The sequence below is a fragment of the Bombina bombina genome, chromosome 2 (assembly GCF_027579735.1).
Source record: "Bombina bombina isolate aBomBom1 chromosome 2, aBomBom1.pri, whole genome shotgun sequence".
Lineage (NCBI taxonomy): Eukaryota > Metazoa > Chordata > Amphibia > Anura > Bombinatoridae > Bombina > Bombina bombina.
In genome coordinates, this window is record NC_069500.1 from 1379985223 (window position 1) to 1379992215 (window position 6993).

The following is a 6993-nucleotide window of genomic DNA, read 5'->3' on the forward strand; positions in this document are numbered from 1 at the left end:
TAAGACCCTTGGTGTCTGACTTAAGGGCTCCGTTTGCCCCAATATAAAGATGTGAGCTGTGACAACCATGTAGCTCTGTTAAGGTGCTGCCATGTTCCAGCACGAATTGGCTCCACCTCACAATATTTGTAATGTATTTTTGATGTGTTTTGTGACTGTGACGGATTCCCCGGCTACCCTGACTGGGTAGCTCCGCCAAACGGGTCCTGCTTCCTCCCTGCCGACTGCAGCTATGTAGCTGGCAAGTGACCACAGCCTGTAGCCACCCCTGATGCCTGACAGCACCAGTACTCAGGGTCCCACCCTGTGACAGGCTCCAACTCCAGGTGATCCCGGTGGAGCGGCGGCACTTCCAGGGTGTCATTTTAAAGATCTCGGTCCCCAGATGCCACAGTCCAGATGCCCCAGATGCCCCAGTTACTGGGGACCGGAGTTACAGTTCGTTGAATTTATGGGGTTAGGGGTGTCCAAAACCCCCGGTTCCCAAAGGAGCTCCCCTCCGATAATTCCCACAGATCTTGTCCTCCCTAGGGTCTACCAATCCCCAAAAGAGCGGAGCTCTGGGGCAAAGGGCTGCTGGAGCGACCAGGGGTAAAGTTAGCGGGTGTCCTGCTGTTCTGTGGCCAACTGGGAGTTCCAGGAGCATGGCCAGCCTGAGAGGAGTTAGGCAGGTGTCTGTTGTCATGCGGCCGACCGGGAGTTCCAGGAGCCCGGCCAGCTTAGGAGGGTTTACCTGTTCATAGACCAACTCTTCTCTGAACTAGTTTTCAAACACAAAACAAGCCAACAAAAAGCTTCCAGGGATTGTGGTTGCTCTGAGGAGCTTAAAACCACTGATAAACAACAGGAGTGAGGTTGTAGGGGGGTGGGGTAGCCTTAGCTGTCTGGTATCCGTGACATCTCCCCCCCCTCCAGTTCGGCAGACCTGGCTAGACCCTTAACGGGTCGGCCTGGGGCTGTCCGACGGTGGCCCTCCACTTCTCGGTTGCTGGGAGATGTTATCCCATCTCTCCTGAGTTTGAGGCATCTTGGGGGGTTCCTACTGGCGTTTATACCCTGCGCCCTGGGCACAGGGATAGTCACATAATGCAATGTCCCAAACAAGTTTGCTAAGGCCGCCTCCCAAACAATTGCTGTTCCACAAGTTCCAGTTTCCTTAAGTTCCATGGCCTCCCTCTGTGACACTCTGTTGAGTACCAGCTGACCCACCCACAAACAAAGCCAGTACCGGTTTCCTGGCTGTATCCCCACCCCAGACTGTAGGTTGAGGTTGCTCCTTGGTGGGGCAGGCAAGACTCGGGTGCCCAAACTGGTGGCACCAAATGCAGGGGCGGGTATCCAACAAAGCCATTGCCGGTCTCCTGGCTGTAGGTGGAAGTTGCTCCTTGGTGGGGCAGGCACAACTCGGGTGCCCAAACTTGTGGCACCAACTGCATGAGCGGGTATCCCCCTGGCCTGCCCCCTGTGAGATATACTCTGGGACAAAAAAAGGGTATAGACCCTGCCAAGCTACTGTGGGGAGAGAACGTCTGTCTCTTCTCCCGAGACGGAGACCTACTGCTGGGGAGGGAGGTCTGCTACCTCCGCTCCATGGGAAACTGTGCTGCCGCTGGGGAGGGAGACAGGCTTTCTCTGCTCCCTGTAAGGGGTTCTGCCGCAGGGGAGAGAGACCAACTGTCTCCTCTCCCAGAAAGGGATTCGGCTGCTGGGGAGAGATATTGATACCCATCTCTCCCTGCAAGGGCTTCCCTGTAAGGGTAGGGAGGATGACTACCTCCGCTCCCAAAGGATGGATCTGTCGCTGGGGAGAGAGACCGACTCTCTTCTCTCCCAGGAAGGGGTTCTGCTGCTGGGGAGAGAGATTGACTGTCTCCTCTCCCAGGAAGGGGTTCTGCTTATGGGGAGGGAGGATGACTACCTCCGCACCCAGAGGGTGGCTCTGCCGCTGGGGAGAGAGACCGACTGTCTCCTCTCCCGGGTCCTGGCTCTGCCGCTGGGGAGAGAGACTGTCTCCTCTCCCAGGAAGGGGTTCTGTTTACGGGGAGGGAGGACGACTACCTCCACTCCCAGGGGATGGCTCTGCTGCTGGGGAGATAGACCGACTGTCTCCTCTCTCGGCTCCTGGCTCTGCCGCTGGGGAGAGAGACCAATTGTCTCCTCTCCCGGCTCCTGGCTCTGCCGCTGGGGAGAGAGACTGACTGTCTTCTCTCCCAGGAAGGGGTTCTGTTTACGGGGAGGGAGGATGACTACCTCCACTCCCAAGGGATGGCTCTGCCACTGGGGAGAGAGACCAACTGTCTCCTCTCTCAGGAAGGGGTTCTGCTGCTGGGGAGAGTTATTGACACCCATCTCTCCCTGCAAGGGGTTCTGTGTAAGGGGAGGGAGGATGACTTCCTCCTCTCCCTGGTTTCCTGGAGCTGTTACAGGTTGCCAGCGCTTCTGCTGGGTTGCTCCCTTGTCCAAGTCTATAAGCTCGGGGCCAGGATGCTGATCTGTATCTAGCAGCTCGTTGTCTCTTATGCTCTGTTGCCATTCATCTGAGGCCAACCTCCATGATTCCCAGAGTGCTGCACCACAGCTCCGTGCAGACTCCGTGGCATGCTGCAGAACTTGGTCTAGCAGCCTCTTGTATGCCTTTTCCAGTTCCCATTCTTGGACAATAAGCGATACCATATCAGATACCAGCCAGGGTACCCCCGAGAGATCCAACAGCTGCTCTCGGGAGAGGTAAATGTTCGTTACTCTCAGTTTCACCCCGCTCCCAAATTCTGGGTCTTCTGTCAACTTTTCCAATAGTAACCCAGGGCCGCCAAAGCCAAAGCCCTCTGTGGGGGAGCAATCCTCCAGCCATGGCCGTGCTTGCATGGCGAGCCATTGGAGGTCCCGGTAGCCATCCTCCACCCACATATCTGCCCAGACCTGTCGATCTAGATCCAATAGCCATTCCTCCATGGGCTGCTCTCCCAGGCAAAGCACTCGCAAGTCCCACTGGACCCAGTACCTCTCATCATCTGTGGGGAGGACCTTTCCATCACAATCCTTTTCTTGTTGAAGCCTCTCCCTCAATAGTTGCCGCCGGACAATGCTCCTGCAGCTCAGCTGGTCCAGTTCAGAACCAGGATTGTCCAGCTGGGTCATTGCCTCCTGTACTCTCCTTAGGTACTCAGCTTCCATAGTTACCAGCTAATGTGGCCCTTCTCTGTCAGCAGGAATCGTATGGAAGAAGCAGATCCCACCGCTGCCAGCCAATGTGACAGATTCCCCAGCTACCCCGACTGGGTAGCTCTGCCAAATGGGTCCTGCTTCCTCCCTGCCGACTGCAGCTATGTAGCTGGCAAGTGACCACAGCCTGTAGCCAACCCTGATGCCCGACAGCACCAGTACTCTGGGTCCCACCCTGTGGCAGACTCCAGCTACCCCAACTGAGTAGCTTTGCCAGAGGGTCCTTCCTTTGCCTGCAACAGGCTGCTATGTAGCCCAGGAAAGTGATTTTAGCTAGAGCTCACCCAAATAACTAGACAGACTAGTATTCAGGTGAAAATAGAACTGATTTTATTGAGAAACATACACTCCTTTTATACACACAACTCATCTTGATAAGAGGCTGAACAATGCCCCAATTTTCCTGCCATTCCCGCCCCTCCAGACAGGCTGGCACCTCCATAGAAGACACAGTCCCACATAATCCCAGTACATAAGGGTGGCGGTTTCGGGGTGATCCCGGTGGAGTGGAGGCACTTCTAGGGTGTCATTTTAAAGATATTGGTCCCCAGATGCCACAGTCCAAATCAGCATGTTTCGTTACTGGGGACCGGAGTTACAGTCCGTTGAATTTATGGGGATAGGGGTGTTCAAAACCCCCAGTTCCCAAAGGAGCTCCCCTCCGATAATTCCCACAGCTCTTGTCCCCCTAGGGTCTACCAATCCCCAAAAGAGCGGAGCTCTGGGGCAAAGGGCTGCTGGAGTGACCAGGGGTAAAGTTAGCGGGTGTCCTGCTGTTCTGTGGCCGACCGGGAGTTCCAGGAGCCCGGCCAGCCTGAGAGGAGTTAGGCGGGTGCCCGTTGTCAGGCGGCCGACCAGGAGTTCCAGGAGCCCGGCCAGCCTAGGAGGGTTTTCCTGTTCATAGACCAACTCTTCTCTGAACTAGTTTTCAAACACAAAACAAGCCAACAAAAAGCTTCCAGGATTGTGGTTGATCTGAGAAGCTTAAAACCACTGATAAACAACAGGGGTGAGGTTGTAGGGGTGGGGGTAGCCTTAGCTGTCTGGTATCTGTGACAGTGACCCTTTATTGTTTCATTGTAATTATTCTAGCATAAATCTCGATTGTGCTCAAGCGCTCACGTTTACTTTTAACTTGTAATACCAGTGCAATTTAACCTGATAACCCGATATCGCTTGCGTGCAAACTTTTTTTGCTCCACTCATAATCTGGCCCTTAATAAGTGCAACATATGTTTTAAATGATGTAAAGCATTTGGTTGCATTCCTCCCAAAATTTGTCAGATGTTTTCCAGGATGTTGGAAGTTAAAGTACTCTTGGGCAATTGCCCAACTCCATTTCGTGGGCAGGGCCACACACAATAGGAGCTGAGTCACACACAAAGATTCTAGAGGCATGTTGCAGGTGTGTCTGGGTAGATCATGGGAGTGTATGGGCAGATTGTAGGGCAGAGTTCAGCCAGTCCATTAAATCAGGACACTGAGAGTCTGCGGGCTGGAATCATGCAATACCACCTAACCCGTGACAATCCCACAGAATGAAGGACAGTAGGGAGGTATATGGTCTTGATATTATAGTACTTTACAAACAATGCAGGAAAAGTTGGATTAATCTTTTACTGATGTTAGGGTGTTCTATGCTGTCCTAACTGTGCTGGGCTTTAGGCACAAGGCACAAAATACACCACAGATACCAGTGCCGCTATTGCTCCTCCAACAGAAACATATGGGGGGGGGGGGGGCTTCATCAATGCCTGGAATAAGCATAATGATATCCTACAAACTAGAGAAGTTTATACTTTTAGGAAATATTGGGCAGACTTGTTTAGCCTATGTGTATTATCTGCTGACAAAATCTATGTTTCTAGCAGGCAACTGGTAATCAGATGGAACATCCCCCATGACTGCAGGAAAAGCAGCAACATATCAGTGGCTGTAACTGTAGAGGGAGGCAGCACAGAAATCATTTATTTTTTTCCAGTTATTATTATATGCACAAAATTAAATGCATTTTGCAGTTTTTGTTTTTTTAGTTTCCTATGCCTTTAATAAAATGTGACTATTCCAGTGATCCTGGGAATTAATATGAACAATGTCTCATATTTTATTTTTATTGATAAAAATATATAAAGGATAGCAGGGAAAATCAAAAGTAATAAAAAAATGTTTTTATAAACATAACGTTTTTTGTTTTTTTTCAGTTTCCAAGCTAAGAAGTCACCTCTTGCTGCAGCACCTTCCACTGCCGCCAAAATCACGCTTCTGTGAATCACTTTCATAACAACTGCACACGGCTATTCACAGGACTTTTGGTTGGCAATAGACATTGCAGCTCTGAGACGTGACAGTGGTAATTTGAAGTTGAAGAAAGATTTTTATTTTTTTTGTAAGCTGAGTATTTTGTTTTATGAATATAAACACCTGTTTTATATGGAGTTGTCTTTTATAATTACATTTATGGCCGTTGATAACACATTGGTATTGCAAGGCTATGCAAACTAAAGGATTTCATAAATCTAATTTAGCTGCCTGTGATAACAAATATTCAATAAATGATTAAACTCTGAATGAGTAAAGATATTTATTTAACTAAAAAGCAGAAGACAGACACTATGAGGCTAAGTTCACGTGGGAACAGGATGACTAGCGTCTCCTTGCGGAAATTAAGCAATTAAGGAAAAGATGTGGAACATACATCCTTTCAATGAATCACTGTTTGTAATTAATACTAATTAATACTAATGTATGTGTGGGTGATGCACAGAAGCTATTGGGAGCCGAAAGGTTAATGCTCTGATACAGAAGAACTAAAGAGATTGAGGAACACATATTTGTGTGACTCAAACATTCCCTGACTCCACATACTAAGCAGTGAATGCTGCTTCTTAACTTCTTTGCTACTTCTGAGGTGGTGGAGGTAAATTACCCTAAACACATTTGTTTGGGGCGATTGACAGACCCTTCTCTATCACGTTTGGTTGCATGAGATCAGGGGCTGGAGTTGGATGAGTATGGAAACTTGTTGATCTTCCCTTTTACATCTGGCTCTTGAGATGTGACATCTTAAACCATTTGGGTGGTGTGAAGTGATATGCACTTTTTACAAACACAAGAGAAGTTCTTCAATTGGTAGCAAAAACCTCCACCATATAACCTTTAACGTTCTGTAGTTTTATAAGCTTTTGTTGCATCTTGGTGGAAGTTGCCAAGCAACAGTTGTCTGATGGTCAAAAAACCTTGGTGGCTCTTGCAAGCTTCACCTGTGATCGATTATGACTTAGACAAAGGTAAAATGTGTTGGCAGGTTGTAACAGGAGAGTTAGAAATGTTAGTGGGCTTAATTTCTTATGTTTTTTATGACACATATTAGTTGTACACATATACATAGATACATAATAGGTGCACTACACATATACACTATATACATCACACACCCACATCTCATTTACTCACCTTAATTCTTCCTTCCACTCTTATTCCCTTGTCCTTTTAATTTTATTTTAATTTATTTTTTTACCCTATTACATTTTCTTCCTCACCATTTTATTTCCATTGTCTTGTTTTATTTCATTTACTTAAAGACCAATAACCAAACATCTGGTTTCTCTGACCTTCCCTTCTTCTCTTGTTTCCCTTCTACCCTTTTCTCTCCTCTTTAAAAAAAAAAAAAAAAATAGAATTAGAGGTAGAGAGTTTTGTTTACCTTAGGGTACCAGGGGTCTCTTATAGTTAGGGCTTTGTATAGTATGCAAATGAAAGTGTAATTTATTT